The sequence below is a fragment of the Leptopilina heterotoma genome, unplaced genomic scaffold, assembly GCF_015476425.1.
Source record: "Leptopilina heterotoma isolate Lh14 unplaced genomic scaffold, ASM1547642v1 Lhet_123, whole genome shotgun sequence".
Taxonomy (NCBI): domain Eukaryota; kingdom Metazoa; phylum Arthropoda; class Insecta; order Hymenoptera; family Figitidae; genus Leptopilina; species Leptopilina heterotoma.
Genome location: NW_025110842.1, coordinates 5,881,104 through 5,906,208, shown reverse-complemented (window position 1 = coordinate 5,906,208; position 25,105 = coordinate 5,881,104). Strand labels below are relative to the sequence as shown.

The window sequence follows — 25,105 nt, the reverse complement described above, 5'->3', positions numbered from 1 at the left end:
TATTTATGAAAATAATTGAATTCTTGCGAAGAATTTTATTAAAATTTTCAAAAATAATTAAATTCTTGTAAAAAATTAACAGGAATTCAATTATTTTTAAAAATTTTAATAAAATTCTTGGCATAAATTAAAAATAACAAAAATTCTTAGCAGATCTTCAATTACTTTCAAAAATTTTAATAAAATTTTTCGCAAGAATTTAAATATTTTCGTAAAATAATAAAAATCTTTGCAGAGATTCAATTATTTTCGAAAGTCTCAATATAATTCTTCGGAAAGAATTCAATGATTTTCAAAAACATCAGAATTTTAGCAGAAATTCAAACATTTTCAAAAGTTTTGATAAAACTTTTTTTGGTAGAAATTTAATTATTTTTAAGACAATTTAAAAAAAAATGTCTCGATAAAATTCAATTATTTTTAAAATTTTAATGAAATTCTTCGAAAGAATTCAATTATTATAATCGAAGATTTTAACTGAAATCTATTTTTAAATCAATGTTTATGAGAAAATTCTACCAGAATTCAATTATTTAAATACAAATAAAATGCAAATAAATAATTTATTGAACAATTGAATGTTTCTTGGAATTCAATTCCCATTAAAAATTTTATCAACAAATTTTTAAATAATTAAATTCTTTGGACGAATTTCAATAAAATTTTTAAGAATTTTTTCGAGGAATTCGATGAAAATTCTTTTGAAAATAATTGAATTCTCTTAAAATGAATTTTATTACTTTTGAAAATAATTGAAATTTTGCAATGGATTTTATTAAAATTTTTGAAAATAATTGAATTCGTGTGATAAATATTGTTAGTTATGAAAATAATTGAAATTTTTTAATGAATTTTATTAAAATTTTTGAAAATAATTGAATTTTGTCGAAGAATTTTGCTATTTATTTATAAAGAGAATTGAAATGTTAACAATGTTTTTTAGATTTTTTGAAAATAATTGAATTTTGGAGAAGAATTTTTATAATTCTAAAGATAATTGAAATTTTGACGAGAATTTAAAAGAATTTTTGAATATAATTGAATTTTTGCGAAGAATTTTATTACTTTTAAAAATAATTGACTTTCTGCAATTATTTGTGATTTCTCTAAAATTATCAATATTATATCGTACAATTTACGAACTTTTCATCCTTTTTGATTGAAATTACGGACTTTACGGACCTTTTTTTTTTAAAAAAAAACGCACTTTTACGGACTTGAAGCAAAGTTTTGGACTTTTTCAGGATTTACGGACCTACTTCGAGCCCTGTGAATCCTTTATATAAGCTTCTTTCTGCTGAAGCACCTTATGTTATTGCATAATTTTCTTAAGTGTCTTAAATTTCTTAAATTTCTTAAACTTAAATTTCTTAAATTTCTATCATTTGATTATTATTATTTTCAAGAAAAGGCATCGAATTTAATAATTTTTGTTAATTTCCCTTTGAGTTTATCAGCATTGGCTGCGTGATGAAGAAGAGAAATTGCCAAGAGAGGCAGAGAGGGAGAAAGTGAGAGAGAATACCGCATGGTTATATAATGGAAGCATTCATAAGGGGTTGGCAGGTTCTTATCTTATAGATAAGACCCAAACACAGCCAAGCAAAACGCTCATAGTTGTCTATAGTTTGGAGTTGCGTTCAAATGTTTGATAAAGGACCATTGGCGATGCCCGGGCCGGGCCCTTCCGGTCTTCGGGTATGCGCACACGAATCACGATATTCTGCACCAGAACCAGTTTCTCTGTCTCCACTCGGGTTTCCTCACAATAATTAGTCACCAATACAATCGCATCTCTCTATACTACTAGAGACTCGCAGTAAAAGAGAGAGAGAGAGGGAGACATGCCAATTAAAACACATCGCCGGACAAGATCAAATCTTGTTAATTAAATACCGATATCGAGAGGATGTTGTCATCTAAATATTGTGTACGTATAAATTCAGATATGTCGCAAATTTTCAAGACACCTCTTTAAAAGGAAACATTCTCTTAAACGTGTTTCGACTTAAAATGCGAATTTTAAATGGTTCAATTCTATATACATCATCATGTCTTTTTTCTTCTTCGGTAAGTTATTTATTTTTTTACCAGAAAAGTGCAGAAAAATTTGCTGATTTTCATCTTTTAGAAATTTAGTTTAATTTTTTGAAACTTTCGCTAAAAATTGAGAAAAAAAGATTGAGAAATTTTGACAGAAACCAAAGAGATTTCGGCTGGAACTGAAGAAATTTAAGAAATTTATGCAGAAACTTAAGGAATTTTACTCAAATTTTAAGAAACTTAACAAAAAAATAGAAACTTAAGGTATATTAGAAATAAAGTGGAAATTTAAAGAAATTTGGCAAAATCTGCCTTTTTTAAAGATAAGATTAAGGATTGTTTACTTAAAGTTATTAAAATTATGCAGAATCATAAAAGATTTTATCAAAAACTTGAGAAAATCAAGAAAGTTATGCAGAAACTTGATCGATTTAAGAAACCTTAAGAAATTTTAAACATTAAGCAGAAACTTACGAAAATTAAGAATATTCAGCAGAAACTTACAGAACTTTAGCTAAACTTTATAAAAGTTCAAAAATTTAAACACAAACTTAAGGAACTGCAACAGAAACTTAAGAAATTAAAAAAAATTAAGCAGAAACTTACGGAAGTTTGGCTAAATTTTAAGAAACTTAAGAATATTAAGCAGAAACTTAAGGAACTTTAGTTAAACTTTAAGAAACTTAAGAAATTTAATCAGAAACTTAAGGAACTGCAACAGACACTTAAAATTTTTTAAAAATTTAAGCAGAAACTTTACGGAACTTTAGCTAAACTTTAAGAAACTTTAGAAATTTTAAAAGAAACTTACTGAACTTTAGCTAAACTTTAAGAAACTTAAGAAATTTTAAAATAAACTTACTGAACTTTAGCTAAACTTTAAGAAAGTTAAGAAATTTTAACAGAAACTTACGGAACTTTAGGTAAACTTTAAGAAACTTAAGAAATTTAATAAGAAACTTAAGGAACTGCAAGAGAAACTTAAAATTTTTTAGAAAATTAAGCAGAAACTTACGGAACTTTAGCTAAACTTTAAGAAACTTAAGAAATTTAATTAGAAACTCATGAAACTGCAAGAGAAATATAAGAAATTTTAGAAAATTAAACAGAAAATTAAGGAACTTTAGCTAAACTTTAAGAAACATAAGAAATTTTAAAAGAAACTTATTGAACTTTAGCTTAACTTTAAGAAACTTAAGAAATTTTAAAATAAACTTACTGAACTTTAGCTAAACTTTAAGAAAGTTAAAAAATTTTAACAGAAACTTACGGAACTTTAGGTAAACTTTAAGAAACTTAAGAAATTTAATCAGAAACTTAAGGAACTGCAACAGAAACTTAAATTTTTTTTAGAAAATTAAGCAGAAACATACAGAACTTTAGCTAAACTTTAAGAAACTTAAAAAATTTTAAAATAAACTCACTGAACTTTAGCTAAACTTTAAGAAAGTTGAAAAATTTTAACAGAAACTTACGGAACTTTAGGTAAACTTTAAGAAACTTAAGAAATTTAATCAGAAACTTATGGAACTGCAACAGAAACTTAAATTTTTTTTAGAAAATTAAGCAGAAACATACGGAACTTTAGCTAAACTTTAAGAAACTTAAGAAATTTTAAAATAAACTCACTGAACTTTAGCTAAACTTTAAGAAAGTTAAAAAATTTTAACAGAAACTTACGGAACCTTAGGTAAACTTTAAGAAACTTAAGAAATTTAATAAGAAACTTAAGGAACTGCAAGAGAAACTTAAAATTTTTTAGAAAATTAAGCAGAAACTTACGGAACTTTAGCTAAACTTTAAGAAACTTAAGAAATTTAATTAGAAACTCATGAACCTGCAAGAGAAATATAAGAAATTTTAGAAAATTAAGCAGAAACATACAGAACTTTAGCTAAACTTTAAGAAACTTAAAAAATTTTAAAATAAACTCACTGAACTTTAGCTAAACTTTAAGAAAGTTGAAAAATTTTAACAGAAACTTACGGAACTTTAGGTAAACTTTAAGAAACTTAAGAAATTTAATCAGAAACTTATGGAACTGCAACAGAAACTTAAATTTTTTTTAGAAAATTAAGCAGAAACATACGGAACTTTAGCTAAACTTTAAGAAACTTAAGAAATTTTAAAATAAACTCACTGAACTTTAGCTAAACTTTAAGAAAGTTAAAAAATTTTAACAGAAACTTACGGAACCTTAGGTAAACTTTAAGAAACTTAAGAAATTTAATAAGAAACTTAAGGAACTGCAAGAGAAACTTAAAATTTTTTAGAAAATTAAGCAGAAACTTACGGAACTTTAGCTAAACTTTAAGAAACTTAAGAAATTTAATTAGAAACTCATGAACCTGCAAGAGAAATATAAGAAATTTTAGAAAATTAAGCAGAAAATTAAGGAACTTTAGCTAAACTTTAAGAAACTTAAGAAATTTTAAAAGAAACTTATTGAACTTTAGCTTAACTTTAAGAAACTTAAGAAATTTTAAAATAAACTCACTGAACTTTAGCTAAACTTTAAGAAAGTTAAAAAATTTTAACAGAAACTTACGGAACTTTAGGTAAACTTTAAGAAACTTAAGAAATTTAATCAGAAACTTAAGGAACTGCAACAGAAACTTAAAATTTTTTAGAAAAATAAGCAGAAACATACGGAACTTTAGCTAAACTTTATGAAAATATGGCATTTTCAATTCAGCAAAACCTTAAAAAAATTTAGGAAACTTATGCAAATTAAGCTTAAATTAAAGGAACTTAAGAAATCTAAGCTGAAACTTAAGGAATTTTACCCAATCTTTAAAAAACTTAACACAAAAAACAGAAATATAAGGTATATAAGAAATAAAGTGGAAATTTAAGGAAATTTATCATCATCTGCCTTTCTTAAAAATAATAATAATCAAATGATATAAATTTAAGACATTCAAGAAAATTATTCACCAACTTAAGGAACTTTAGCAGAAGTTTTTATGAAATTTAAGAAAATTTGGTAGAAATTTAAAGTACTTGAACAAATACGTATGAAATTTAAAATAAAATTTAAAAACTTCAATAGAACCTTATAGGAAACTTTAGAAATTGAAGCATAAACTTAAGGAATGTAAGAAATAAAGTGGAAACTTAAGGAAATTTAGCAAAATATTTGAAAATAAAACAAACAACCCATGTTTGAGAAAATTATGCAGATCAGAAATTTTTTTAAAATTTCTTAAAAAATTTCTGATCTGCATAAAAATAACTTAAAAAATATTAAAGTATTTAAGCAAAAAATTAAAAAAAATACAATATAAATCATTTTGTTATTATAATAATGCTGGAAAAATCCCTATTTTACGATTTAATGAAAAAAAATTTATACAATCATCAAATTGATATCACTGAATCGCAAATATTAAAAAGCAATATTCAGCACGTCCAGTCCTTATTTTTACTGGAAAAAATAATTTCATTTTTTCGATTTTAATTATTATTATTATTATCTTTATAGTAATTTTAACCAGATGCTTCTATACATTGGATTGGAAAATATTTTTCCAACTAAAAGAGAAATATAATTGGTCATGGACAATTGTGTGTGTGGCTAATAAAAAAGGGGGTCCCAGGTGCTCTGATAATTTTGATGAAAAGTTTATTACCAGTGAAATGTTTATTAATTGCTTTATTATTATTATTTTTTTATGTTCCAAAAATTTTGTATTAATTTTTTTAATGTTAATTATGTATAATAATTTATTTAATAAGAATAATATTAATAATAATTTTATGGTTTTTTTAAAGTATTAAATTTGATACTAAAGTGAATCAAATTGATGCTGAAGATTAGGAATATTAGGATTAATTTTTTATTTGAGAAATTTTGATAAAATTTTAAGTAGTATTTGCGTAAATTATTGTGAAATTATTTTTGCGTATTAAAGGTGATTATATGCATGGTGAGGGGGAAAAATTGGCCTAGATATTTTAAAGGGAAAGACACTTTGGAAACTCTTCTCTAAACTAGAGTGAATACACTCTATCGGTCTAAATGTGAGTATCTTGGTTGACTTTCACTGAAGGAGACGCTAAAAGGTTCCCGAGGTGTATCGTCGAGATTTTGCTTTTAGCACATTCACGATAAAACGCGTCTTGCGCTGTCACCATCGCCAACATTGCCCTTACTTTTCCTCCCCGTTCTCTCTACTTTTCCTATTTTTTTCAGCACCTTCTACTTTTACTTCTACTTCCTCTTCTTCTTTTTTTCCTTTTTTTTTCTTTTTCTCTCCAACTCTTTCTTTTTCTTTTTCTTCTTCTTCTTCTACTAATTCCTCTTCTTTTTCTTTTTCTTATTGTTCTATTTTTTTTCCTCTTTTTATTTTCCTTTTTTTTTCTTTTTCTTCTTCCTCTTCTTCTTTTTCGTCTTCTTTTCCTTTGCTTCCTCTTTATCTTTCTATACTATTATTGTTTTATTAAAAAATCCCATTTTTTATAAATTCAAAACCGAATTTACCAAAACGAAATTGAATTTTCAATTTTTCAATCAAGAAATTGAAAAAAAACTTAACGAACTTCAAATGAAACTATTAAGAGATAAAAGAAAATTGTACAGAAATTCATGAAGTTTAAGAAAATAAGACAGAAATTTCAGTATAACTTCAGCATAGCAGGAAATTTAAAAATAATTTTGATGAAACTTAAGAAATGTAAGAAAATTAAGTAGAAACTTAAGCTATTTAATCTCAGAAACTTAAAGATGTTAAGGAAAATAAAAGAAAAACGGAATATAGAACATTAGCTAAATTTTAGGACAATTAAAAAATTGAAATAGAAAAAAGTACTTTATAAAAAAAGTACTTCATATCAGAAACTTAAGAAATTTAAGAAAACTGTCTGCAGAATTTTTCAGAAAGTTTAAGGATTGTTTACTTAAATTTATTAGAATTATGCAGAATCAAAAGAGATTTTAGCAAAAACTTTGGAAAATCAAGAAAGTTATGCAGAAACTTGATCGATTTAAGAAAACTGAAGAAATTTTAAACATTAAGCAGAAACTTACGAAAATTAAGAATATTCAGCAGAAACTTACAGTACTTTTGCTAAACTTTAAGAAAGTTAAAAAATTTTAACAGAAACTTACGGAACTTTAGCTAAACTTTAAAAAACTTAAGAAAATTTAGCAGAAACTAACGGAACTTCTGCTAAACTTGAAGAAACTTAAGAAATTTAATCAGAAACTTAAAGAACTGCAACAGAAACTTAAGAAATTTTAGAAAATTAAGCAGAAATATACAGAACTTTAGCTAAACTTTAAGAAACTTAAGAAATATATACGGTAACTTAAGGAACTGCATAGCAAAAAAACAAAAAATATTAGAAAATTAAGCAGAACCCTTCCAAAATTAAGAATATTTAGCAGAAACTTACGGAACTTTCATTAAAATTTAAGAAAATTAAGAAATTCAAACAGAAAGTTAAGAAATTTCAGAAAATAAAACAAAAACTGACTGAACTTTAGTTAAGTTTTAAGAAAGTTAAGAAATTTTAACAGAAACTTATGGAACTTTAGCTGTACTTTATGAAAGTTTAGAAATTTAATCAGAAACTTAAGGAACTACAACAAAAACTTAAGAAATTTTAGAAAATTAAGCATAAACTTACACAACTTAATCTTAACTTTATGAAAGTTTAAAAATTTAAACAGAAACTTCAGAAAATTAAGCAGAAACCTACGAAAATTAAGAATATTCTGCAGAAATTTACGGAACTTTAGCTGAACTTTTAGAAACTTAACAAAATGCAGTAAAAATTTAAAACATTTTAGAAAAATAATCATTAACTTATGAAAACTTAATAATATTAAGCAGAAACTTACGGAACTTTAGCTAAACTTTAAAAAACTTAATAAATTTAAATTGAAACTTAAGAAATTTCAGCAGAAAATTAAGAAATGTTAAAAATTTATGCAGAAACTTACGGAACTTTAGCTGAACTTCAAAAAACTGCAACAAAAACTTAAGAAATTAAAAAAAATTTATCTGAAACTTACGAAAATTAAGAATATTAAGCAAAAACTTAATTTTAGCTTGATTTACATATGTTTTCAAAATTTGTCAATTAAGTGTCTTAACTTTCGGCTTTATTTCCATAGATTTCATATGTTTCTGCTGACATTTCGTAAGTAATTGCGGCTTTTGCTAAAGTTTTTTAAGTTTCTGCTAAATTTTCTCAAATTCTTCAAAATTTTCCTAATTTTTTAAAGATTTTAATAAATTTTCTTAAGTTTCTAATTAATTTTATCTTCTATTTCTTAAAAGTTTATGTCTAAATACTTTAATTTTTTGCTAAGTTTTCTTAAATTCCTTAAATGTTTGCTCAATTTTGATCACTTTTTATAAACAATATTTACTAAAAATCTGCTAAAGTTTCTGCGCTTCATTTTCTTTAGTTTCAATAGACAGTTTATAATTTTCTTATTTTTTTTAAGTTTCTACTGAACTTGCTTCTTAATTTTCTTAAACTTTTAACTAATTTTTTTATACATAAGTTTTTGTTTTAATTCCAAGTATTTTGGTAAATTTCTAATTTTTCGCTTTATTTTTTACATTTCTTAAGTTTCCTAAGGTTCTATTCAAGTTTTTAAATTTCATTTTAAATATTTTACGTATCTATTCAAGTACCTAAAGTTTCTGCTAAAGAACCGTAACTCTCTGTTTAATTTTCTTAAATTTCTTAAGTATTAGTTCTACTTTTTTTATAAGTTTCTTAAGGTTCTATTAAAGTTTTTAAAGTTTCAGGTTAAATTTCGCAAGTTACCTAAAGTTTAGAAAAAATTCTTTAAGAAACTCAAGGAATTGCAAGTTTCTGAAAAGTAGACATTTGAAGCTTGCAGCAAGCTTTCAAGTTAATATTGTAGCAAGCTTTCAATGGGTGGACATTTAAAGCTTGCCGCAAGCTTTCAAGGTAATATTGTAGCAAGCTTTCAATAGGTGGGCATTTCATGCTTGCAACAAGCTTTAAGGTAATATTGTAGTAAGCTTTCAATAGTTTGACATTTATAGCTTGCAGCAAATTTGCAAAAGTTTTACTCTAAGCTTATCGCAAGATTACGTGCTATTCCGAAATATTCGATCGATCACTAGAGAACCTTTCTTTTTTCTATTTGGTGTTTTTATTACAAGTCTCACATTGCGCGCACGAATAGTCGATTGCTATTAAACGAAGAGTGTCTAGAGAGAGGGAGAGAGAGGAGGAATAAAAGAGAAAGAGGTTGCAGCATGCCGGCACTTAGGCCTGGCTTTTAATCTTGAAGTCCTCGAGAAGAGCTCTAATTAGAGCCCCAGCTTTGGTTCTCTAGCTCTCGCGGGAGAGAACTACTTCGTGGCAGTCAGTTAGAAGATGGTGGCAGAGATGTTGGTGCAAGGAGAGCAATAAGGGGCGAGAGAGAGAGATGGAAGAGGGGAAGGGAGAGAACGGTCGGTAGGAAGGTATGTTTAGTTTTTAGCCAGAGCGCAGTTACACGCCGTGGTAATTAAAATCTTGATTAATGCACGTGTCCATCAGTACTCCTCTAATGAACTTTCACGTCGCCACCACTTTCCAAAGGCTGAAACTCTCCTTCAAAGTTAAAGCATGCGCTCACGATCTACAAACACTCAGAAACTCGAAGAAAAAAGCAAAAAAATATACCCATGATCGGCTGATTCTAATCGTCTTCAATATATGAGCGCCTATAGTGATAATTGAGACGAAGTTAATCTCAATTTTAGAAGAAATAAATATTTGGGAAGCTGGTACACTTTCTTCTCTCTCTTTTTTCAACCCTTTTCTCTATTTCCCTCTCTCTTTCTTCACTACTTTTCTCTACTTCTCTCTCTTTCTCTTTCTTCACCCCTTTTCTTTATTTTTCTCTCTTTCTTCACCCCTTTTCTCTATTTCTTTATCTTTCTTCACTTCTTTTTTATATTTTTGTCTCTTTCTTCACCCTTTTCCTCTATTTATTCACCACTTTTCTCTATTTTTCTCACTCTTTCTTCACCCCTTTTCTCTATTTCTTCATCTTTCTTCACTTCTTTTTTATATTTTTGTCTCTTTCTTCACCCTTTTCCTCTATTTATTCACCACTTTTCTCTATTTTTTTTTACTCTTGCTTCACCCCTTTTCTCTATTTCTTCATCTTTCTTCACCACTTTTCTCTATTTCTTCATCTTTCTTCACCCCTTTCCTCTATTTCTTCACCTCTTTTTTCTATTTTTCTCTCTTTCTTCACCACTTTTCTCTATTTTTCTCACTCTTTCTTCACCCCTTTTCTCTATTTCTTCACTTCTTTTTTATATTTTTGTCTTTTTCTTCACCCCTTTGCTCTATTTCTCTATTTTTCTCTCTTTCTTCACCACTTTTTTCTATTTCTTCATCTTTCTTCACTTCTTTTTTATATTTTTGTCTCTTTTTTCACCCCTTTCCTCTACTTCTTCACCCCTTTTCTCTATTTCTTCATCTTTCTTCACTCCTTTTTTCTATTTTTGTCTCTTTCTTCACCCCTTTCCTCTATTTCTTCACCTCTTTTTTCTACTTATCTCTCTTTCTTCACCACTTTTCTCTATTTTTCTCACTCTTTCTTCACCCCTTTTCTCTATTTCTTCATCTTTCTTTACTTCTTTTTTATATTTTTGTCTTTTTCTTCACCCCTTTGCTCTATTTCTCTATTTGTCTCTCTTTCTTCACCACTTTTTTCTATTTCTTCATCTTTCTTTACTTCTTTTTTATATTTTTGTCTCTTTTTTCACCCCTTTCCTCTATTTCTTCACCTTTTTTCTGCATTTTTATCTCTTTCTTCACCACTTTTCTCTCTTTCTTCACCTCTTTTCTCTATTTTTTTCTCTCCTTCTCTACCCTTTTTCTCTTTTCCTTTACCCTTTCTCTCTCTTTCTTTCTCCATCTTCCCTTTTTCTCTCTTTCGTTGAGAAGAAGAACAAAATAAATAATTCACCATTAAAGCAAACTAAAAATATTTTAATTTAATTTTGCTCTTCTGAATTAGAAGGCGAAAATTTTATCAAAAATTAACCGAACTATTTAAAAGCTTGCTCTTCATTTAACAAAATTCAACACCTCTCATTCTCTCTCTCTCTGTTTCCCTTTTGAAATTACTTTCGGAAAATTGTTCCAAAGACTTTGCTTGATTTAATGTCTAAGCGTTAGAAGAGAGAGCGAGAGAGTGACAGAGAGGCAGAATGAGAGAGAGAGAGAGAGAGAGAGAGAAAGGGAGAGAGAGTGAAAGAGAGAGAGAGACAGAGAGAGAATAATGCAAAAGACTAACCACCTTTTCGTGCTCGCAAAGTACAAACAAAATCACTGGTTGAGAGAGGATCCCCCGTGAGCTTTCCTAAAATCCGCCTTAGAATGATAATTGATTCAATTTGAGGATGAATCCACCTCTAACGAACGCGCACCAACGGGCTTGCCTTGTTAAAGGCTAAGGAACCGTAAAAGCGTCGTCGTTCAAGTTTAACACTCAGAGAGACAGTGAGAGCGAGCGAGAGAGACATTTCTCCTTTCCAATATACATATATATATATTCTGCACATCTCTCAAAATTACGAGCAATGTAATTACATGATTAAGTGGATTAAAAACAAAAAAAAAAGATAAACATTTCCTTTATTTTTTCCCTTTTAACAAAAGAGAACATTCGTAAATTTTATACTTGAATCTAGAGCAAACATTTTCCAATCTGACCTAAAAATACATCCTTTTTTGAATAGTAAATTTTTTTCCACAGTTAACAATTATGAGAACGCGTTACGCACTAGTTACGAACGATATTTTTCATAACAAGGTGCAAAAAAGTGCCCTTTTTAGCACCGCGTTATGAAAAATTGCTTTTAAATGCAAAAAATCGTTTTAGAGCGATAAAATAGGAAACCACGCCCACTGTGTATTTCGCTCCGCCCATTTAAAGGCGTGAATATCATAGGACACGCCCCCTTGTTAGTGAACACGCCTTCTTATTTTTTTGCCACGCCTGTTTTTGATGTCCAACCACTTTACAATTATTATAGTAACAAAAAAACATTTCCTCTGATAATAAAAATTGCGTTTGAATGAAAAAAACCGTTTTAGGGCGATAAAATAGGCAAACACGCCCACTGTGTATGTCGCCCCGCCCATTCAGAGGCGTGAATCTCATATGACACACCCCTTTGTTAGTGAACACCTACTGTGAAGTGGTGAGGAAGACTAGACACGCCCATTAACTTTATCGAACAACCCATTTGGAGGTGTGACAATCATAGGCCACGCCTCCTTTCTTACTGACCTCCTACTGCAAAAGGCGGGAAAAAATAAGTCACGCCTATTATGATAGTCGAACATCTTAATTTGGAGTGTGGCTATCAAAGAAGACGTCTACTTATTTATCAAATTGTTACTACAGGGCGGTGCAAATAATGCCACGCCTATTTTAATTTTCTAACTCTTTAGGGGCGTGGTTATCTATAAAGACGCTTTATATTAGGAGGCGGGGAAAAAAAGACACGTCTACTACTATTTTGCAAACCCTCATCAGGGGGCGTGGTAATCTAGGAAGACGCCTTTTATTAAGTGACAGATGAAACGCCTACTAAAAATTTTTCAATCACTCATTAGTGGGCGTGGAAAACTGAGATGACGCCTTTTATTAAGAGCAGTGCAGAATGGACACGCCTACTAGTGGGCGTGATAATGTAAGACGCCTTTTATTAAGGGGCGGGTAAAAAAAGTCACGCCCATTCGAAAGAGACGCTCTTTTACACTAAATTGTATTTGACGGGACGGTCAAAGAAAGTGACGACGCCTTTTATAATTATCTACCAGCACATTTGGGGGTGAGGCAATCTAAAGACACGCCTTCTTTTTAGTAAAGTATTATTAATTGATGAGATTAAAAAAATACACTCAAATTTTAAGGTGTGACAATAATAGGACGCGCCTTATATTACGTAAAACTGGTAATAAAGGGCGGGGAAAAAATTCCTTCAATTAAAGGGCGTGTCAATATAGAGAAAGTTGATTTTTTGTAGTAAATTCTTACAAAGGGGCGGGGCCAGAAGAAAACACGCCTATTTTTAGTATACAAACGCCCATTTAGGGATGTGGAAATCCAAGGAGACGCTTTCCTTTGTAGTTAATTTTCACTAAAGGGCGGGCAAAAGAAGACACAGATATTAGGAGGTGTGTCAATTAGAGGACACGCCGTCTAATTGTTGTAAACAGTTTTCGAAAGGAGGGAAAAAATACGACCACACCCCTTGCTAGAATTATTAATAAACATTTATAAAGAAATTAAATTAAATTGAATCAAGAGCAAATGGAAAAAAAATTGTTGAATACTTGAAAGGACAAATAATATACAAAAAAAGGGTCACCGAGAATAAAATATAAATTTTTTTCCATACATATATACACATGTCTCACACGTCTCGTTGAAAAATATAATTCTTCCTTTTTTTTTTATTGCATTTTTTTGAAAATAGAATTATGGCTAGTGTGTGGTTGACTTGGGGTGAAAAAAGGAAGAATTTTTTTTTTGTTTTATTTTTCTTTTTGAAAGGAGAGACTCGATGTAATGGTTCTACACACCTGCAACAACAATGGACCAATTATGCTTCCAATGGTCGGCGTGTTTCTCGCGATAAAACGTCACCTACCTCTCTTTAAAAAGCTTAAAAGAACTCGTGTGTGTTTGTGGTGGGTGGGAGTTTGAGGGGGGGGGGAAGGTAGAGAAGAGGATTTTCGCGATTCGTATCAGAGCAATTCTCAACGCAGTTAGATATACGTTACCCTCGCGGTTCCATATGTGTGTTTTGTCTTCTTTTTTTTGGGGGGAAAGAGGGAACTTTATATATATAATAGGGAGGAAAAATACTCACGTGCGTTAAAAAAAAATTGTCGATGGAAGACACTGATCTTGATCGCGTAAAACAGAAAAAAAAGTCCAGCATATAATATTTATACTAAGTAGCACCATTATATAGAGATTTTTTTAATGTTATACAAAAGCAAGGTGTGAAGGGAGTGAGGGGAAGAATGAGAAGGCGTGAATAGCCAATGCCTCACGACTAAAATTGTCCAAAAGCCACTTTGCATAGACTGAATTCCATCTAGTGCAACCTTTTTGGTTGGCCGCAAAAGAGATAAACGCTGCGTGTTAATGCATCCGTCGTTAAAGACTCTCTCTCTCTCTCTCTCTCTCTCTCTCTCTCTCTCTCTCTCTGTCGCTCCTTTCTCCCCCTCTTCCTTTTCTTCGCATCCATACAAATTACAATTTTAGGTGAGCCGTAAAATTTCTCATCATAAAATAAAATTATTTTTAGGGTCTTTTGTTATTCAGACATATAATACATACACACAAACACATATGACATGGCAATTTCTTCTGCCTATCTAAATTTCTTGTCTTCCTTGATGATTTAGGATGGCCTTTCTATATTTGAATTCTTTAAATATTTATATATACATTTAGTGTTTTAAAAAATGAACTTTAAAATTTTACCTGAAAATTATTTTTTATTTAATAGAAATATTTATATTATTACAACGATTTATTTATAAGAATTGATAGTACACTTTAAATAAAATTGAATTTATTTAGGTTGTGATTTACATTAACTTTAATTAAGTGGGCGTGGTTATTCAAAGTCACGCATACTTTTGTAAACCACGCCCCCTTCAGGGTGGGGCTTGTAAAAATGCAGGCAGGATAAGGTCCCTTGAAAGAGAATTATAATACGTTAATTAGGACACAAAAGAACAATTAAATGTGACAAATATAGGCTTGGTAAATACGCCTCTTTTTATACACGCCTTCGGAATTTAAATTTACGTCTTTTTTTACATTTCTTAGTTTTAAGAGGCGTATCATTTTATTAAGCAACGCTTTCTTAAAGTTTCAATAATAAAAGGGGCGTGGTATTTTATTAAAACATACTACAGGAAGGACAATTAATGTAATAGGCGTGGCATTTAAATAGAACACGCCTCCTCAGGGTGTGGCTAGTTAAAAAAACAACCCCCTTTAAAGGGCTTTGATAATGCAAGCATTTTTTTAACCACGCCTCTTTACGCGTGATTTATTCAGAGATACCTACCTTTGTAAAGAGGCGTGGTTGTTTTATTAAGACACACCCACTAAATAGGCGTGGTTGTTTTTTTTATTAAAACACGCCTACGAAATAGGCGTGGTTGTTTTTTATTAAGACACGCCTACTACAGAGGTGTGGTTTTTATTAAAACACGTTTACTAAATAGGCGTGGTTGTTTTTTATTAAGACACGCCTACTACAGAGGTGTGGTTGTTTTTATTAAGACACTTCTATTAAATAGGCGTGGTTTTTATTACAACACGTTTACGAAAGGGGCGTAGTTGTTTTTATTAAGACACGCCTACTAAATAGGCGTTGTTTTTTTTTTATTAAGACACGCCTACTACAGAGGTGTGGTTTTTATTAAAACACGTTTACTAAATAGGCGTGGTTGTTTTTTATTAAGACACGCCTACTACAGAGGTGTGGTTGTTTTTATTAAGACACTTTTATTAAATAGGCGTGGTTTTTATTACAACACGTTTACGAAAGGGGCGTAGTTGTTTTTATTAAGACACGCCTACTAAATAAGCGTCGTTGTTTTTTTTTATTAAGACACGCCTACTACAGAGGTGTGGTTTTTATTAAAACACGTTTACTAAATAGGCGTGGTTGTTTTGATTAAGACACGCCCATTAAAGAGGCGTGTTTTTTATTAGAACACGTTTACAAAAGGGGCGTAGTTGTTTATATTAAGACTCGCCTACTTGAGACATAAGATGCGTGGTTCACAAACTTAATGGTTAATAAACTTTGGAATAAAAACCAGATTTATAATAAGACACGCCTCCTTAGAGTGTCTTTAACTTAGGGGGCGTAATATTTTATTAAGTCACGCCCCCTTTTAGTGTTGTTATGTCAAAGGGGCGTTGCACTTTATTAAAATACGCCCAAAAGGGGCGTGTCCATTGTGAAGTGGGCGTGTAATGAAATTAGCTATCGTCTCTTTGTAGTTCGTGAGTGAGAATTACGAAAACCGTCTCCAATTATAGCTCCTATTTTTTAAATAAAAATTATTTCTAATGTAAATTTTCATTTTATACAAAGAAGAGTTTAGTGATTGCTTATATGATTATAAATTTCTCGGTTTAGAAAATTTTTTTTGATAAAAAATATTAAAATTAATATTTTTCCGAAAAAGACATTTTCTTTTTTAATTCCTTTGAAATATCAGAATTGAGAATATTGAAAAGGGCGATGACGGGTCAGGCGATCCGAAATCATGTATATCGTGTGAACTTTCGAATTTCCCCTGCAATTTCCCCTCTTATAGATGTCGATATGTATGTATATATGGTATATTCCTCGAAAATGGGTGTTACACACCGGAAGTGTTCAGTGCGACGCGACGGAAATCGCAACGAAAATTGGTTGTGAGCTAAAACTCGGTACATTCGTTTGTATTGTTGATAATAATAGAACGTGTGTGTGAGAGATATCGTTTTTGTTCAATCTTAACAAATTTAATCCATCAGAATAGAATGTCTTTCTAAAGAATAGTAAAATTCTTTTTTTGTATTTTTTTGTTTAGAAACATGTTTGTATTGTTTCTGTATAGAAAAGTTTGTTTGAAACAAAAAAAAATTAATACTAAAAGTTAGTGGTGTCGTTACAAAATTTTGTCTCTACAATGTGTAAGGTTAGATATATATATATATATATATATATTTTGGTATTTTCGGAAAATCCGATAAACCGCAAAAGGCTATTTGTTAGGGTAAAAAATCGTTTCCTTCTCTCGTTCACATAAACGCGGTCCCAGGCTCCGATGAATCGTATCGCATTGATGGCGATACGTCAAAACAGAAATGGCGTGAATTCAATATCCCGATTCGGAAATATCATCTGGATGCAACCTTCTCTCTCCCTCACTCTCTGTCTCTCATTCTCTCAAATACACATACATACACTAAAATATCATGACTATTTCCAAAAGCAGGTTTAGATTCATTGTCAAATGATGTCTATTCGAGTTATATTATATTTCGTAATAGATCATTTTTGAAAATTTATTATAGTTTACAAAAACAGTTTTTTAAAAATCATAAAAGTTATAAACATTTTAAAAAAGTGTAGTCAAGGTTGGACCATGTCTGTAAATCAAAGACTATTATCGATAAAAAGTAAAATAAGAGTTATAAGATTTAAAAAATGTTTCTTTTACTAGTGATTTAAATAATTTATCGAAGTGAAGAAACGCATTCAAAATTTTCATTTTCTCCCTTTTTACATTTTGCGTTTGTCTTGTTACACTGAAATATTAACCAAGATTTACAGATCGACTCTGGTGGCGAATATCTCGATCTGTAAGATACCGAAAGAGAGAGAGAGAGAGAGAAAAGTCCGACAAATGATCGATCGTATACAGCACTCGATCGAAGATCTTGGGGGCCATTCACTTGTCTAGTGACATGACACGATGTTCCTGGCAAGACCAAAAGGTCACGAAATAAATCGTCATTCCTTCAAGCATACGAGAATTGAATTCAAAAATAATTCAAAGTTTATAAATATCCCATCATTACTAAATCAGATCAGAATCAATCACTCAGTCTGTAATAAAATTACTCTTTTTTATTGCTCGAATTTATTTCAATGTTTTATTCTCTTCATTACCTACTCATTTTTTACTCTATTTTCTAGCCTGTCCTTTAGTTAAAAAAATAAATATTTGGGGTAATCAATTTTTGTAGGCGTGGTGAAGAAAATTGTTACCACCCATTAAATAGAGGCGTGGCTAAAATATTTGTAGGCGTTACCCAATATTTTCTCCGCCCACTGTATGCTTCTAAAGGGGAAACATTTTTATAAAAGTTTAAAGAAAAATAGTAGGCGTGACTAAAAGTTGTTAACTCCCATTTATAACCATGCCCACCCAAAAGCCTCGCCTACAAATTATCAATGGGAGTTACTATTGTAAAGCCCCGCCCACTAATTATCAACGGGAGGATCAATTTTCAAGACCCGCCCACTAGTTATCAATGGGATGTACAATTTTCAAGTCCTGCCCACTAATTATCAATAGGAGTTACAATTCTAAAGTCCCGCCCACTAATTATCGATAGAAGCTTCAATTTTTTAACCCCGCCTACTAATTATGAATGCGAGTTACAATTCCAAAGCCCCGCTTACTAATTATCAAGGGAGGTACAATTATTAAGTCCCGCCCACTAATAATGAATGGGAGGTGTAATTTTCAAGCCCCGCCTACTAATTATCAAGGGGAGGTACAATTTTTAAGCGCCGCCCACTACTAAGGAATGGGAGGTACAATTTTTAAGCCCTGCCCACTAATAATGAATGGGAGGTGTAGTTTTCAAGCCCCGCCTTCTAATTATTAAGGAGAGGTACAATTTTCATGCCCCGCCTACTTATAATGAATAGGAGGTGTAGTTTTCAAGCCCCGCCTACTAATTATCAAGGAGAGGTACAATTTCAAAGCCCCGCCCACTAATTATCAAGGGAAGGTACAATTTTTAAGCCCCGCCCACTAATAATGAATGGGAGGTGTAGTTTTCAAGCCCCGCCTACTAATTATCAAGGAGAGGTACAATTTCAAAGCCCCGCCCACTAATTATCAAAAGGAGGTACATTTTTTAAGCCCCGCCCACTAATAATGAATGGGAGGTGTAGTTTCCAAGCCCCGCCTACTAATTATCAAGGAGAGGTACAATTCCAAAGCCCCGCCCACTAATTATTAAGGGGAGGTATAATTTTTAAGCCGCGCCCACTAATAATGAATGGGAGGTGTAGTTTTCAAACCCTGCCTACTAATTATCAAGGAGAGGTACAATTCCAAAGCCCCGCCCACTAATTATCAAGGGAAGGTACAATTTTTAAGCCCCGCCCACTAATAATGAATGGGAGGTGTAGTTTTCAAGCCCCGCCTACTAATTATCAAGGAGAGGTACAATTTTTAAGCCCCACACACTAATTATCAAGGGGAGGTACAATTTTTAAGCCCCGCCCACTAATAATGAATGGGAGGTGTAGTTTTCAAGCCCCGCCTACTAATTATCAAGAAGAGGTACAATTTTTAAGCCCCGCCCACTAATTATGAAGGGGAGGTACAATTTTTAAGCCCCGCCCACTAATAATGAATGGGAGGTGTAGTTTTCAAGCCCCGCCTACTAATTATCAAGGAGAGGTACAATTTTTAAGCCCCGCCCACTAATTATCAAAGGGAGGTACAATTTTTAAGCCCCGCCCACTAATAATGAATGGGAGGTGTAATAGTCAAGCACCGCTTACTAATTACCTATGGGAGTTGCAATTCCAAAGACCCGCCCACTAATTATTGATAAGAAGTACGATTTTTAAGCCCCGCCTACTAATTATCAATGGGAGTTACAGTTTGAAAGTCCCGTCCATAAATTATAGATTTAGTATTTTTATTATTAAAAAAATGTATTCTTGAAAAATCTTTAGAAAATAATTTAATTTGCTATAAGGAAAAAAATTTTTTAGTCATTGTATATTTGTATTGACAAATATTGAATGTTTTCTTTTTGTTTATTACATTGATCGTTGTATTTAGAGCTTTGAAAGAGATGAGAAAATCGATTTTTGCGAATAAAAAGAGATGTGGGCGAAGAAACACGATTGGTTTCGATTATAAATTTTGTATGAATGCACTTTCGTTTGTGTAATAGTGTTGAGAAAAGGAGGCATCTTCTCTTCCTTTCGCCCACGTGTTGTTGAACATCGGTTGCTGATAGGGGATACGTGTTACGTACTAACACACATACACACACACTTACATATAGAAATGCCAGGATCAGAAATTGTTATATATTTCTATCAGTGAGAGCAATAAACTGTAATGACACACAAGTTGTATTCTCTAAATCAAAATTTTGATTAAATTACAAAAAACGCGCCAAAATTAATTTAATTATTAACATTTCCCAGAACATTTAATTATTTCGTCAAATTGAATTACAGTAAATTGAAAAATTCCCGGGAAATGAATATTTAAAAAGTGAAATACCAGTCGTATAAAAATAATTAAAAAGTCATTGTAAGCAAATTACGCTTTTTTTAAAACATTAAAAATTTATTAAATATTTAATAAATACAAAGAGCAATTTAATTTAACTGTTGTATTGAACAAATTGCTGAGAATATTAATTAAAATTCTCGTTTCGTTAAAACTTTAATTTTTTGCTTTTTCACTCTGTAAATTATTAACAAAAAAAGAATTAATTGGATTTTCATTATTAGCCCATAAAGAACAGAAAAAAAGTTTTTTTCTGCTTTTTATGTATAGAATCGAAAATTTTTATTTTTATTATATATTGTTGTATGAAATAAATTTTATTTTAAATGGAAGTTTTGCGTACTATTGCGAACCAAACTGTGGATTAAGTGGTCAGGATAATAGCACGATATAAGTCGTAGAGAGTCCGATACCGGATAATGGAATAACCGTGCTTCCCTTTTTTCTGTCATCCCCTCCTCCTCCCCCCACCACCATCTCCAATCCTCTTTTTTTTATGACGATTATCTACAAGCAAGCACACAATTTAATAAAAATGTAAAAAAAATCACTATTGCTTATTTGGCTTTTATTACTCACTTTAATTCTCAAATATTGATATATAAATAAATAATTTTTCTTTTTTTTCAGGACTTTTACTCTCCACCATCATTATCAGTATCAATTTCTCTCCAGCAGCGGAATCTTGGGTTTTCATAACAATTTTGGTGAGTTTTTTTTACAATTAAGAATAATTATTTTCATTCGTAAACAGTAAAAGCCAGTTATAAGTGCAGATCTTTTTATCAACGAGGAAACTTTTTAAGGAACCTTCTTAATTTAAACACTCACTTTTTAAAAAAAGTTAATGCCCATTTTTCTAGGAACAGACATTTTTTAAGAAACGCCTACTTTGAAGAAACAGCAGTAATTTTTTATAAACACTCCCATTTTGCAAAAAAAAATTGACGCTTACTTTTTTTAAAACCATAAAAACTTTATTAAACACACCCATTTTCGGAAGAAAGTTACGCCCACTTTTCATGGAACCGCCCTATTCGATAAATGTAACGCCCACTTTTTTATAGAACGCCTCTTATTAAATTACACACTCCTACTTTTTATTTCGGCACGGAATTTTTAAAAACTCCTATTTTTAGAGAGTCTACGCTACTTCGTTTAATACCACCCACATTTTTCTTACCACGCCCCTTTTGAGTAAAAATTTTACTAACCCCGCCCTTTTTAGTCTGTGTCTTTTCATTTAGCACCGCCCATATTTTTAAGATACGCCCCTTTTTAGTAAAAAAAATATTAACCCCACCCATTTTTGTTAGTCAACGCCTTCTTTTTTGCATCGCCTTTAGTTTTTAAAAACACGCCCTTTTCATTAAACAATTTATCAACTCCGCCCCTTTTTGTTAGTCTACGCGTCCCTTTTTGGTACCGCTTACATTTTTTCAAAATACGCCCTTTTTCAGTAAACATTTTGTTAACCATTCCTTTTTTGATAGTCTACGCCTCCTTCTTTTGGCACTGTCAACATTTTTTTTAAAACACGCCCCTTTTGAGTAAAATTTTTGTTAATTCCGCCCCTTTCCGTTAGTCTACGCCTTCTTTTTTTGGCACCGCCCACATTTTTTCAAGACTCCGCCCCTTTTTCAGTAAAAACAGCAAAATAATTATTATCTACGCCTTCTTTATTGGCCCCGCCTATCTTTTGCATAAAAAGCCCCTTTTTAGTAAAAATTTACTATCCCCGCCCATTTTTGTTAGTCAACGCCTTCTTTTTTGCATCGCCTTCAGATAATTGAAATAAGTTATATTATTTTAAACCCCGCCCTCTTTTGTTCGTCCACGCCTTCTTTTTGGCACTGCCCACATTTTTTCAAGACTCCACCCTTTTTTCAGTAAAAACAGCAAAATAATTATTCAGAAACATTAGATTGAGATCGATTTGAATTTGAAATATAAAAAGGATTGCTTCTAGCACTTAGAGGAAGTAACTGCTTTTTGTTCGCTGTCTGTCCTGTGGTATTGGTTACAGTGGAAATAATGTCGGTGCACTTTGAATGTGGGCGGTTGAGGTTCGAGGGGATGAAAAGAAATGTTGATAGGGAACGTTTCTACGAGAGAGAAGGAGAAAGACAGAGAGAAAGAAAGAGAGAGGAGGAGAATGAAAGGGTGGAGAAGAAAGAAGGGTGAGTGGGCCAGAATGGGGCGAGAATATTGGTTGACTTGTTATACCGAGAGTGGAGGAGGCTGAGACCCGGCGAATATTAAATATATTATTACATTCATTCTCATTTCCCTTTAAGCTGGCATGCCTGTGTACCCGCTTTATTCTAGCGAGACCTTTGAACAATATACTTATCCAAACAAGAACCTTCTTTAAAGAATGAAAAAAAAACCTAACAAAAACCGTTTATATCTAAAAACAAGTCTTCTTTTTTACTATACCCGTCAGTGAAACAAGATTAGCAGTTGGTTTTTTGAAATCTTTATCAGAATCAGACAGAATGGATAGAGAGAGAGAGAGAAAGTATGAGTTACAGTAAACAAGAGTCAGTACGAAATTGACGAGCTAACATCCCGATGTTGTGGTGTGAATAAACTCCGATCGTAAACCGTACTCGGATTTAAGTTTTGTCGGTACGTGAATATCGACACTTAGAATTTTTTTCGCAACACAAAAAATGTTTTTTTTTCTCCCTTTTAATCTACCCACGATATACATTATAGAGACAAACACGTACCTTATCATCGACAGAGAGTGAGCGAGAGAGGAGCAAGGGTAAAAAAAAGTTTCTTTTTTACGATCATCACGTTTGGGTCACGTATCTCACTGTATGCTTTCCTTCTTTTTTTTCACATTTACAATATAAATGTTAAACCTTGTTAGCGAGGCAAGTACACACTCTTGTACCTAAATGCATACGCAGGACATTTCTCTACGTTAATGCAAAGAGAAACTTCTATGAGCAGTTTAATGTCTCTACGCGTACTTCTTTTTTTATTAGCCGAGCGATGCTATGAATAAAATTCACGCTAAAAACAAGAACGTGTTGGAGAAGAAGAAAAAAAATTCGTCACCAAAGCATGTATATAAATAAAACTCACATTTTTTTAAAAATTATAATTCTCTCTAAAAGAAAAATTTTAAGGGGAAAAAAAATTCTAACATGATGATGATAATAGAAATCGGGGAAAAATAAATTTTCCCTTTCGACTGTATAGTTCTAAAAATTCATAAGATTCAATATGTTTCCCAAGGCGACCAACTGAAGACGGGGCAGAGGACGAGTTTTGTGGTTTACATCAAATACGTGCCTTCTCGGCCGCAGGATCTTTACTTTTACACGCTTCTTCCTCTGCATGTTTACTCGCGATATATGAACTAATATCACGGGGCACGTGATGGCAGCTCTTTTTCTAACCTCCTTTTTTCCACCCTCCCCCCTCTCTCTCACCCTAGCCTGCGAAAATATGCCTTCATATTTCTCTAGACCTCTTTTCTCTTAAAATGCTTCTTTCAAGTTTGTTACTTTTTTTTCTCTTTCTCCAAAATAAAATCTGTTTTTCATTTTTATTATTAAGTCGGCGTTTATTAAAGTTTTCTTATTGAAAAAGTAACTTTAAAAAATTAAATAGTTTCTAATTTTGATGTATTTTCACTTAATTTACAAAAGGTACAGTACCCCCCACTTGTTTCTAAAACACGCCACTTTTAAAATTGTTCTGCACAAAAATAGTTAAGACCCCTCTTAGTAATTATAATGACCGCCCACTTCTTTTAAGGACACGCCTCTTTTAAATAAGTTCCGCACACTCTCTTTTTAAAAAAGGAATCGCCTACTTTTACATAGAAACGAATTTTAATGGAGCTCTTCCTATTTACACAGACTGTGTCCCACATTTCTACAGTCCACGCCCCTTTGCTAAATGTTCCGCCTACTTTCTGTAAACCACGCCTCTTAAAAAAAGCCATTCACTTTTAGTTAGAGGCACGAAAATGGTTCCTATTAATTGTCAGCACCGCCCACTTTGTTAAATGACACGCCTCTTTTTAACATGTTCCGCCCACTTTCTGCAAGCCACCCCTACTAATTATGAATGGGAGTTACAATTCTAAAGCTCCGCCCACTAATTATCAATGGGAGGTACGATTTTTCAAGCCCCGCCTACTAATTATCAAGGGGAGTTACAATTCTTAAGCATTACCTCTATTCAAAATGCTCCGCCCACTTTCTGTAAGCCACGCCTTTCGTCGAAGTCCAATATCTTTTTAAAAAGAAACCCACTTACTATTACATAGACACGCCTTCTTCTTAGGGCTTATTCTGTTTACTAAAATTATCTTCGTTGGAAGTGGGCGTATGCCACTCCCCTTTCCAAAGTAACCATCTACTTTTAGTTGGAACCACATAAATAGTTAAGGCTCTTCCTATTAACTATCAGCACCGCCCACTTTTTCATAAGACACGCATGTGTTCCGCCCACCTTATGTAGGCCACGCCTCTTTCCAAAAAGACTATAAGCACTTCCCACTTGTTCAAGACTCTTCCTTTTATAATTTTCTCTTAAGCAGGTCACGTCTAGTTGCAAAAGGGAAATGCTTTTCGAAATGTGAGTATATTTTGCAAATAAGCGTGGCCTGCATAAACAAGATAATATAAAGGCTCGTCTTAAAAATAGGGTAAAAACAGAAAATTGTCCTTTTTGAAAAAATTTTGTTGCTAATTGGATACTTTTGCGTTACCTAGCAACATTGTTTCAAAAGTTTATTTTATTTTCAAAAATAAATCCTTGAAGTTTGCAAAAAAACATTGTTTGAAAAATGAGAACGGTAAATTTTCAGATTTTCTAGAGCAATAGTTTTTAATTGAATAAAGTTTCACCCGAAACTGTTAATTATTGGGAGATGTTTAAAGTAAATAATTATTCGATACTATTTTTCTTTCTTTGCAGTGAGCAATTCGAAACAAGAGATATT

At 31.5% G+C, this 25,105-nt stretch overlaps 1 long non-coding RNA gene across 1 annotated transcript in view; it reads left to right on the top strand.

The window, feature by feature from the left end:
• Positions 1 to 25,105, top strand: part of LOC122512708 — a 155,726-nt gene that overhangs the window by 29,633 nt on the left and 100,988 nt on the right. Inside the window, exon 2 of the long non-coding RNA XR_006302657.1 lies at positions 20,764 to 20,840. This is a non-coding gene — a long non-coding RNA (uncharacterized LOC122512708). The remainder of the gene's footprint in view (positions 1 to 20,763; positions 20,841 to 25,105) is intronic.